The 12076-nt window shown below is 45.3% G+C and overlaps 1 pseudogene across 1 annotated transcript; it reads right to left on the reverse strand.

Moving 5' to 3' along the window:
- Positions 1–892: 892 nt before the first annotated feature.
- Positions 893–9220, reverse strand: LOC311612710 (cell cycle checkpoint protein RAD1-like; annotated as a pseudogene). Its single transcript has 2 exons — positions 9164–9220; positions 893–1548 (listed from the first exon to the last, which is right to left on the reverse strand). The product of its transcript is annotated as a cell cycle checkpoint protein RAD1-like (transcript).
- Between the last annotated feature and the right edge of the window lie 2856 nt (positions 9221–12076).

Consider the following 12076-nt stretch of genomic DNA (forward strand, 5'->3'; position numbering starts at 1 on the left):
TCTTGAAAGATCATGATGGAGTCACAAGAGAATATGATGCTGAGGAGGTGTGCTTTGAGGGGGGTGAAGGGAGGAAGAGGAGGAGGCCTGAGACCTGACATAGCAGCAAATGAAGCAGGAAGCACTTGGAGAAACTGTGGAGTGGCCAGAGGGAATTTCAAAGATTAACTTTGACTACTTCATAAAATTTTATTTATTTACTTATTTATTATTTAGATCTTGTTCATATATGTCTTCAAAATGAATACTTTCAAAATAAATCATAGAATTATTCAGACTTGTTTAGTGATGACGAAGCTTCAGAAGGTTTGTGAAGAAATTACATAGGAAAGCAACCACTTCAATGCAATTAAATGACTTTTTTTTTTTTTTTTTTTTTTTTTAAGTATCCTTTCACCCTGTGGCTCTCAAATTTTGCCATATATCAGAATTTCTGCAGAGTTTATGACAAGTTTCTAGGTGATGCTGATGGTGCTGGTCTGGGCACAAACCCTTTAAGAAACACTGCTTTAAGGTATATTCTCCAGAATTCAAGCTAGTAAGCAATACCCACTATGCCTTTGTTTTTTCTCATAGCAAATAAATAAAAGAACATTTCACATATGGCTCCATCAAACTTTAAATTTTCAACCTTTTGAAATGTCCTACTTAAATAGAATATATAATTTCTTCATCATAGTTCATAATTCCTATGAGTTCCACAGGATAGTCCAGTACTGGGTCATCTGTGACTACATGAAAACATTGACTTACACGCTGTCTTAGGGCACAGGGATCTTACTCCTGTCTCCTCTGTGCCTCTTCTGTTTTGGAAATCCAGTACAAAATCATGAGTATGTGAATGTGACCTATCATGAATGCAGACATAAAATGTCACAGTGCATTGTCATACTCAAGATTCTGAATCAGGAACTTCTTCCTCAGGGCAGCAGTAATACTCCACAAAATGTACCTGTCCATCTTCATTTCTAACCATATCCTGTTATGAGAGGAAGCCTCGGTTATCTGTCCAATAGGCACCTTGCACGACAGGACTAATGCCTTTGTAGAGGGCTTCAGTAAAGAAATCTGTTAACCTGGGTTTCATTACAATTAATGGATTCCATCATATCAGAATCTTTGGGATAGTCAAGGTGGGAGCTTTCTGCATTCCCAAACGTAGATAACCTAAAATAAGGCTTGTCAGAAGACATGGTGACCTATAGAACCTCACTTATATCCAATTCAGAAAATGCTTCACGGACCGCCCCCCCCCCCCCCCCCATCTGGCACAGGACTTGATCCCAAAATAGGTAAGTAGTCTAAAAGACCAGTTAAATTAATTAGGAAAGTAGCAGGCTCTTCCTGAACTTTAAAGTCTTGAAATATTCCAGCCTGAATACAAGCATTTGCTTGCACACACTTAGCATTTTCCACTGTCACCTGGATTCCAGTTTTAGTACTGAAACAGGTGGCCCGTTCTCAGAAATGAATGGCCTTCAGGACAGTGGAGAGATTCCTAACATTGTCGAGGCTGGCCACCAGGCTATAGCCACTCTTGTGTGGGGCCTGTTGGTTGATGAGGGGGCTTTGTCTACCACATGATCAGTGCCAGGACTGCTCAGGTGCGGGCATCTGCTTCCGTGGGCCATGCAACACCTTCATGGTGGGGTCCAGATGCCTAAGAGCCCTTCCCAGCCAGGTCACCGGGAGGGGAGGTGCAGCTCCCGGGGAAGCGGGGGGGGGGGGGGGGGGGGGGAGGTGGTGGGGGGTGGGGGGTGGGGAAGTGGACCAGCTCCCGCCAGTGCTTTCAGATCTCTGGGCCACCTTGGCCCTATAAAATTTATTTTAAATATGGCCTCCTATACTTTTTTAAATTCTGAGTTATGGATTCCAATCAATGGTTTTCAAACTCTTGAAGACAGAAACCCAATCTAAGAGTACTTGGCTGAAAAATAAGGTATCAAGTGTATGCATTTGCATCGCTGTATAACAAATCACGACAGGCTCAATGATTTAAAACAACACACATTGGCTACCTCACAGTTTATGTGGATCAGGGGTCTGGGCACATCCAGCTTGGGTCTATTATAAGTCTGTCTGCCAGAGCTGGGTTCTCATCTGGAGGTTCAAATGGGGAAAGACGTGCTTCCAAGTTCATCCCACTTGTTGGCATTGTTCATTTTCTTGTAGCTGCAGGAGTCTTAGAAGTTTGGTTCTTTAGAACCAGCAAGGAGAGTCAGACTCTGGCGTGATCTGCGATCAAGACAGAATCTTATGTAATGTAATGTGATCACGGGAGTTACATTCCAATCACTTTGTCATATTATATTGGCTAGAAGCAAGTCACAGGTCTTAACTATACTCAAAGAAACAAAATTACATAAGGGCATGAACACCAAAAGCAAAGGCTCATGGGAGCCACCTTCCAGTTTGTTTGTCACAGTAAACAACTTTGAACTCTCTCTTCTTAAAGTACTTTCCACATGAGTAATCAAGGAAGCCGAAGACCTGGGGAAATGTAAAATATGAAACTCATTGACCTAAAAATATTCATTCCATGTCTCTTGTTTCAGCTGGGGTGGATCGCACAGCATTCTGTAAACAATCCTTGGCCCAAGATAAATGTGGCATCTTCAAAGGTGTGCCTTGGAGCATGTATTTTATGCTTTCCTGGGGATTCAGTTCTGCATTCTTATGACTAAGTTATTTTCACCCAATTTTGTCTTGTGGAATGAGGTGGCTTGTTCCCAAACCCATGTCATGACGACCACAGTTGAGACATTTTCCATGTGAAGCTGTGCTAGCTATTCTTATGTCTCTAATTACTATGTCTCCCCCAAGACCTAGCATGAGTCTCCTCCGCCCCATGAAAAATTTAAAAATAAAAAGGGAGGCAGGAGTTAAAATGTTCTTTAAAAAAGTAATATGTTATGTTATTAAAAATGAGTACTAAAAGAGTTCCCTGTTGATGTTGCATTTTTATCTTCCTTTTTAAATCTCTAAGGAGAGTTTATGTTTTATATTCCACACCTTCTCTTTACTCCAATTAATTATTGCCTTAATTATAAAACAACAGTGATACATTTTCTTAAGAAAATGTTATTCATTTAATGTATGTTCTCACTAGAGCTCATAAATAGCATCATTTGAGATTGCATGAAAACCTTGAAGAGGAGGGATAGAAAGGGGAGGGAGAAGGGAGGAAAGGGAGGGGGGGTAGAAGATTCCTTTTAGAGTTCTTAATCCTTAGCCCTCTTTACTTCCTCCACTGATTCCCTTCCTAGACCTACATTTAGAGAAAAACCATGATGATCCATGGGAGATTATAATAAACTAGGGGCCCAGTGAATGAATTTGTGCACTTTGAAAGGAATTTGTGGGCCATGAGGCTGTGGTGGGCACAGGGACAGGTCTTGGCCCATCTTCCATGCCCCCACCCAGCCATTCCTGCTGCAGCCCCTGGTCCCCTGTCTGCTGGCAGCTCTGCTCCTACTGCCGCCATTCCCATGTGCTGATGGTGCCAGTCCCGCTCACACCCACTGATGGAGTAGAGCCATTGGGGCCAGCACCAGCAGTGGGTGCAAGCAGCAGCTGCTGCCCTAATCACCCCTCAGGAGCAGGGGGTGGTGGAGAAGCCCTCAGGAGTCATCAGGGCCAGCAGCCACCACTTACACCCGCTGATATTGCCAAGTGATTGGGGCCAGCGCCGGTAGCAGGTGCAAACTCCAGATGGCACCACAGCATGCAGGAGCAAAGAATTTTAGTAACCACCAGAGGCTCACCCTGATGACAGCAACCAGTGCCCTGCCTTGGTCTGGCACCCCTGCTCACCTGCTCCACCATCCCACCACAGCTGATGCCTGCCATGTTTCATGCACACCTCCTGGTGGTCAGCACACATCAGAGAGACTGGTTGTTCAGTTGTTCTGCCGTTTGGTCCATTTCGTCTATTTGTATATTAGGGTTTTATATATATACTAGAAGTTCAATGCATGAAAATTCATGCACTGGAGGGGGGGGGGTCCCTCAGCCCAGCCTTCCCCTCTCACCGTCCAGGAGCCCTCAGGGGCAGGAGGCAACCAGTGATTAGGGGAAGGCGACACCCCCATCACACCTCTGCTGCTGCCACTGCCAGCAGCGCAAGCCCTGGCTGTCCCTGATTACATGAGCCTTGGGCAGCCCTGGGCAGCTGGGAAGCTGCCATCCAAGGCTTGCTTACATCTCAGGTGTAGGCTAAACAGCCACCATCCAAGGCTTGCCTGTGCCTCGGGCTGGCCCTGGGTGGCTGGGCAGCCACCATCCAAAGCTTGCCTGCACCTCATCATGGCCCTGGGCTACTGGGCAGCCAACATCAAAGGCTTGCTTGCACCTCAGGCCTGCTCTGGGTGGCTGTGGGACTGAGGGGACTGGGTGACTCCAGAGGCAGGCGTGCCGAGGGGTCGGACCCGCCTGTGGGAAGGCCTGGCTGTGCCATGCACCTGCCACCCCAGTGGGGCTGAGGGAATTGGGCGATGCCATCTTATGGCTGTGGGTGCCACCGTCTTTGAGGGTGCAGCAGTCAACTAGAATATTCCCTCCTTATTGGCTATGGGCACCAACATCTTTGTGAGGGCGTGATGGTCAATTAGCATATTCCCTCTTTATTAGCTAGGACTAGAGGCCTGGTACACAAAATTTTTGAATGGGGGATGGGGTTCCCTCAGCCCAACCTGTACTCTCTCCAATCTGGGCTATCTTGTTGTGAGGGCGCAGGAGATGGAATGGGTACAGTGACATTGGAATACTGCTTCAGTATTTGACAGACATCCCTCTCACAATCCAGGACTACTGGCTCCTAACTGCTCAGCTGCCTACCTGCCTGATCGTCCCTAACTGCCTCTCCCTGCTAGCCTGGTTGTCCCCAACTGCTCCCCCCACCCATTGACTTGGTCACTCCATGCAGCCTGCTGTTCAGTTCATTTGGTTGTTCCTCACTAACCCCCTGCTATCCTTGTTGCCCCTCATAGTCTGCTATTTGGTCATTACTGTTACTGTGATGGCATCCTGAACAATTTGCATATTCCTTCTTTATGTTTTATTATGACATCTCCTCCCCCAGCATGATTTTCTAGGGCTGCCATAACTAACACACCACAGACTGACTGTGTGACTTAAAACAACAGCAATGTATTCTCTCACTATCTGGGTGCTAGATGCCCAAAAGCAAGGAGTCAGCAGGGCCACGCCCTGTCTGAAACTGTACGGGAACCTTCCTTGTCTCTTCCTAGCTTCTGATGGTTGCTGGCAATCCTTGGTGTTCTGTGGCTTGCAGATACATTATTTCCATTCTTTGATTCTGCCATCATATGTGTTCTTCGTGTGTGTGTGTGTGTGTGTGTGTGTGTGTGTGTGTGTTCCATGTGTCGTTACCTTTTATTATGAGGACACCAGCTCTATTGGTTTAGGGAATACTAATTCAGTATGACCACTTCTTAACTAATTACATCTTCAAAGACCCTATTTTCAAATAAAAGTGTATTCTGAGGTTCTGGATGAACCTAAATTTAGGGAGGGGACATTACTCAACCCAGTACAAAACAAAACAGAGACATTCACACAATCCAATTAAAACGATTAACTAATTAAATTTAGTGTTTATGCTCCAGTTAGTTAGGCTGGGAAACAAAACCAGTGAAATTTTGCTTGGGGAAGGAATTGATGTGAAACTGTCAACTTCTCTAGTCCTTTCCTGCCAGCCGACCACACCTCAAGCAATGTGCTGTGCTTTTCTGCTGACCTTATTCTCCAAACCACCCCTTCCCTACACATCCCCCACACATGCACACACACACCAGCACTAGCAGGAGACCTGTGTACACACGCCACCCCCGGCATCTACAGACACAGCACGTTGCTCCCTCTGTTTTGGAGACACAGGACTAGTCTCATCAGTGACCAACATGACACAGGGGGAGGGTATCTCCGAAAAACATTGATCTCAGGTTTGGCTAGAAGCAATGCTGAGAGGACTGGAAGACCAGGGGCCACTGGGCTATCTTGTTGTGAGGGCGCAGGAGATGGAATGGGTACAGTGACATTGGAATACTGCTTCAGTATTTGATACCCCACCCCTTTAGCTAAGAAGGTCTGATAGGACCCTCATTCACCAAGAGCCAGAAGTTGTCTTGGGTCTGTGTGATTCAGGTCAGGTAGGGTCCAGCCTCAGATTTACTCACACCAGGCTTACATGTGCAAAGAGAACTTTCTATAACTGACCCAATTTCCCCTGACCTCCATACCACTGACTAATGAGGGGTGCGGGCAGGACTGAATTTTAGTCTAATCTGCTAGACTCCGGTGATTCCAGTAAGCTGTCTCTTTTGAATGAGTCAGTTTTTCCAATTTGCATCACTCTCCTTGTTTCTCTCCAAGTTGGTATCTGGGCATGCGGAAAGCTTTGGGCCATTGAGGGAGAGTTATGCTGCTGCACAGCTCTGAGCCAGCTGATGTCTGTGAGGGTGGCTAGGCTGCTATTAGCCCAGACTGTTTGGAGGAAGTTCGCTGCTGAAGTGTGCAGCTGGGCCACTTCTAGTCTGTTCTCTCCTTCCTTGGATAAGGCTCAAGTCCTTCCCGCTGACTCAGCGCCACCACAACCAGTCCTGGCACTCTAGCTGGGACTTCCTCTGAGGCCCCAGCTTGGCAGAGGGGTCCACCTCATGTCCCAGCATGGACACTACCCCCTCAAGGGCCAGGGTGCAGGTACGAGGGACCCTCAAGGAGAGAGATGCTTATCGCTCTAGTTCTCCCATTTTGAGCAATGCTATCTGTCTTTAATTACTTATTCTCTGTAATTCTGAGACAGGGAATTATTCTCAGCTATGTCCTCTGCCCAGGGCCAGGGCAAAAGCCTGAAAATGATGAAAAGAGATGACTCATTGCCAAACTGCCCATGATAACTCTACTCTCTGAACCATGAGGGAGGGCAGAGATGGTGATGGAGTAAAGGTTTGTGTAGAAAGGAGAACAGCAAGAATCCTGAGAAAAGGTCATTGTGTCTCCAGTCCACTCTCAATATTTCTGTTGAAGAATGTAGTTCATAATATTGGGGGTGGGGTGAGGGCAAAGTATAGCAAATCAGGAAGTGATCATTAAGCTCTAGACCAGTGCTATCCAATAGAGAGCAACGATGGACATTCTGTACCTGCACCGTCTACTATAGGAGCCATGAGCCATGTGAGGCTTTTGAGCACTTCAATGTGACTAGTACTATTATGAATTGGAATTTTTAATTTAATTTTAATTAATTTAAAGTTACATGTAAATAGTTACCTGTAGCTAGGACTACCAGATTGGGCAGTCCAGCTCTATACCTTAATTTTTATGTGTCCCAAACCCCTTCCATACTCTGGTCAAGCCCATGGAACCCTCTCAGACTAACATTTAAAATCTATAGGATTATAATAGAAAGCAATCAATTTAATATTTCTATTTTATTTAGTCTTTAATTAGAATTATTTAATTTAAAAAATTTTTGATGTAGTACTGTATGTACTTCTTTATTAATGCATTTGATATCAATTTGGCAATGAGCCAAATTTTGAAGAGAGAGAGATGAAAATAAGCAATATTTTGAGATATCTGATACAATGTAATATGAGTTGAAAATATCTATGACTTCTATTGATGATAAAATCACATGGACTCCTAATACAACTACAGTTCGGATTCAGTTAGAAGTTTGTGAAAACAAGCATGCACACTTTTTCCCATCCAAGTTCACAAACCTGCTGGGGAGACATGGAGCCAGGCTAAAAACTCCCACTCTAGACTTATGTAAACAAGACAGGCTGATGAGTAAGGTTAATGCATGCAAGAAGTATTCATGGAATGTCTAGCACCTGCCAGGTACTATTCTAGACACTGGGTTGCAGTTGTGAATGAGACAGACAAAGTCGGAATTTTCAACAAGTTTGTATTGCAGTGGAGGAGGGAAACGAGGAGTCAATAATCAGGTAATTTCAGGTGGTAGTAAATACTATGCGGAAAGTATAATAGAGTGATAGTGACTCATAGAATAGTGACTCTTTTAGATGGGGTCACCAGCAAGGTCACTTGAGAAAGGGACTTTGAGTTGAGGCTTGAATGAAAGGATCCAGCCATGAAAAATCAGGAGACCTAGAGCTAAATGAGGTTCCTGTGATTGGCACCATGTAATCAACCCAGAATCAAGATCAGAGTGGGGAGGGCCCAAATCAGTGCTGGAATGTGTGAGTCTTCATCTGAGCTGGCAGGGGACTTCGATTTTATTGTAAATCCACTTGGAGTAGAAGGTGGATTACGTGATCCTGTTGGGGAAGAATGGATTAAGAAGGAAAAGTGGAAGCGGGGAGTTCATGCAGGAGGCTGCTTTAGTCATTCAAGCGCAAAAGGGATGGGGGCTGGTGACTGTGGATATTGTCATGATTCAGATTTTTAAAAAAAGTGAATGAATTCAGGACATATTTCCAGTTAGAACTGAGAAACTATAATTAGGGAGCATGAAGGAAAGAAAACCGTCCCAGAATGACTCAGGGCAATGTGACTTGCTGAGATGGGAGTGTGGTCTTGGAGATAGATTTGAGTCAGAATTAAGACATATTTTAGTTTTATTACTGGCCTTTAGGTATTAAAAAGGAGAGGTTGGGTAGATGAATCTGAAGTTCAGCGGATAAATTAAGACTAGTAGTATAAATGCTGGATTCACTATCACAGAGGTGGTTTTTAGGCCTTGGGATTGTGTGAGATAAACCAAGAGCGTGTTTGCACAGAAAAGAAAGGCCCGATTCTGAACCATAAGGAGGTTGAGTATTTATGAATTACTTTTTGATTATTTATTGTGCACTTTTTTTGGTCTGTACTTTCAGGTTTGGTCTGTGCTTCCAAAGGCAGTGAAGTCCCTCTACTGATCTGGGTTTAACTGTGGGTTAAGATGATGACCTCACAAAGGCTCCCGATAAAATACAATTCGGCTATTTGCAAGGACCCATTCCCATACAGTCCCATCACCAACATCTCAGTGATGCTTCTACGGGGCATTTACCATTTCTCTCCCAATAGTGGGTCCAGCATTGAAAGAATCCCCACTGTATGAGTTCCCCCTTCCTTTACTGATTTCCTAGGCTAGAGGCAGATGAGCTGGTCTCTGGCAATCAGATTCACTTACCCAGACTTCAAGCAAAAAGCTAGAATGGCAGAGCGGCAGATACTGAATCCAATCCATTCTGGAGAAGGTAGTGGCAACCCCACTCACTCCAGAGTCAGGAGTGGCAGAGGCTGCAGCAGTCACATGCAGTGTCCTAACAGTGTCAGTGACACACACGGAAGTGTCTCTGTGCACGGTGAAGCAGGAGCGTCTCCACTGGAGGGTCTATAGAGTCACCCAGAGCTTTCTTTCTTAGAATCCATTCTCCATGCAGCCTTGCTGGCCTTCTTGGAGCACCTATTCTCCTTTATAAAATCCCTTTCTGCTAAGCCAGTGTTGATGTTTAGGTTTCCCAGGAAACAGAGAGACAGGGATTTATGTGCAGGAAGTTTGGGGGCAGAGTGGCCTCAGAATCAACATCTGTGAGGGGTAAGCAATGCAGGAGAAGCAGAGGAAGAGCTTGAACTTGGATGCAGGTACAGTAGAACCTGCATCTGATCCCATGGGGAGCTCTGGAGCTGGGGGGCTCTTCAGAATTGCTCTTAATTGAGAAAAGGGAGCTGAATTTTTTTTACCCTCCCCCCATTCTCCCCATTGCCCAATTAGTGGGCATAGGCCGCTCATAGGAGGGGGCATGTCCTTGGACAAGGTGACTCTCACATTGAGAGACATTCCTGGCCAGGGAGACAGTGAAAACTATCAGCCACCAGTATTCCAAATCTCTGCAACAAGCTTTGCAAAAGGCAAATCCATCATTTCCCCAGAATCTACCTAATAAAAGAGTAACATGTTAATTGGCCGTACCTTTGCAACACCCACCAGCCAATCAGGAATCAGTATGCAAATTAATCCAACAAATTGGCGGGTTAATTTGCATAGGATGGTGCTGAGCAGCTGGGGTCAGGGTGGCACTCAGGCGTTTTGCACCACCCCAGCCACTCCGGGCCTCTGGCCAGCGTGGGAAAGTGGAAAGGCAGTTCCTAGCCGAAGCTGAAAGGCCGCTCCGGCCAAAGGGAAGGCAGTGCCCACAGCGAGGGGAAGGAAGGCCCAATCTTGTATGAATCTTTGAGCATCGGGGCCTCTATTCTAATAATAATCTCCTTATCTTTTTTTCACAATTCAAATGAAAATTGAGGCTCAGAAACATTAAATGACTGTTAGAAAGTGGTGGGAGTGAAACTCACACTCTAGCCTTAAGATTCCAAATGGTGTTTCTGTGCCTACCCTGTGTCAAATGTTAGCCCGAGGAAAGCCAAGCCAGTCTTAATATTATGAAGCACATCACTTTTGCAACTTTTCTCAGGAACACTTAAAGTTAGCTAGGATTTGGGACAATGGACCCACCATTTGTGAATGAATCTTACTCTATATTCTTGTGTACAAAAGGCCTCAAAACAAGGACCAAAGCCCCAAGCTCGATAATACATGTTGACATGAGGTATATTCCTACCTTCACTTATGTTCCCTCCAGTTTCTGATGGGATTTGAGTCTGCCAGTGAAATGCACTTTCATGCTATTTGGAAGACAGAGTGAGGTAGAGACTGTTTTTCTACCACTGGGATGGTGAACAAGCAAGCACTGATGACAAAGGTCAATAGCAGGAGCCAGACTCCATGTCCTCTGCCTGGTCACCAGTGGCAGGGACAGACGCGACAGAAACAGCAATAGTTTTCTGACCTTGGGGCGTGTAGCTACAGCGGTTGGTTCTGAAACCAAAAGGCTAGGAGCTGTGCCCTCATTTCTTCTCCTCCATCCCTTCCAAAAAATTGTGTAAGCACTTCATTTCCTGTATTGAACCAACCTGTTTCTGCTTGAACCACTTACAATGGTTTTATTTTTTCTGTGCTGTACCTGATAGGGTGCTCCAAGCCTGAAGCCAGAGGCACTGGCTGCTTTCCCTCCCTACCCCCATGATACAACCACAGCCAGAGAATAACATAGAATGAACCAAGTCCCTGAGTCAAGAGGACTCCTCCAGGAAAACCAAGGCCAATGGGCTAGTTGGGTATTGCGTCTGGAGGTAGAGGGCGGAGAACCGTATCTCGCTATTGGATTACAATACTCAACCTTTCCAACCATGACAGTTGGTCCCAGAATAGATCTTATCCTCCACCTTTTTGATCCATTATGCAGAGGCAAGGCATGGAATCCCACCAGCTGGTCGGGACACTTCCTGACCAAGTGCATTGACAAGAAGCTTCTCTAGCAAGCGGATGTGCAGGGGGAGCTCTTGGCCACTGGCAATTGGCCAACTGTCAGCCAAAGATGGAGGCGCTAAAAGCAGAGTGGACAAAAGAAAAGCATTATGGGCCCCGTGAATCCCACCCCCAACGGATGGAGAAGAGCAACGAACATTTAGAAATTTAAGCCACTCAGATTTGTAGCTATCAAAAGCAAAATGCCTGTTTTCAGACAAAGATATCATTGTTAGAGAAAGACAGAGAGCCAAAGCTACAAAGTCAAGCCCTGCAAATTCAAGCATGAAGTGCAGAATGCAGAAGATACTCTGAAACTATTGGCTGAATGATGCACAGTGTAAGAAAGGATTAAGATAATGGGCAACCACCTTCCTGTTGTTGTTTTTTTTGTTTTTGTTTTTAACCTGGTATAATTTTATTTTTTTGAATTCATTGTTAAAGGTATTACAAATGTGCCGAAACCGGTTTGGCTCAGTGGATAGAGCGTCAGCCTGCGGACTGAAAGATCCCAGGTTCGATTCTGGTCATGTACCTTGGTTGAGGGCACATCTCCAGTAGGGGGTGTGCAAGAGGCAGGTGATCGATGATTCTCTCTCATCGATGTTTCTAACTCTCTATCCCTCTCCCTTCCTCTCTGTAAAAAAATCAATAAAATATATATTTTTTAAAAAGTATTACAAATGTATCCCTCTCGCTGCCCCCTCATTGCACCTTCAGTGTTGTTGTTTTTAACAA

The sequence above is a fragment of the Pipistrellus hanaki genome (assembly GCF_964339955.1).
Source record: "Pipistrellus hanaki genome assembly, chromosome: 1".
Classification (NCBI taxonomy): Eukaryota; Metazoa; Chordata; class Mammalia; order Chiroptera; family Vespertilionidae; genus Pipistrellus; species Pipistrellus hanaki.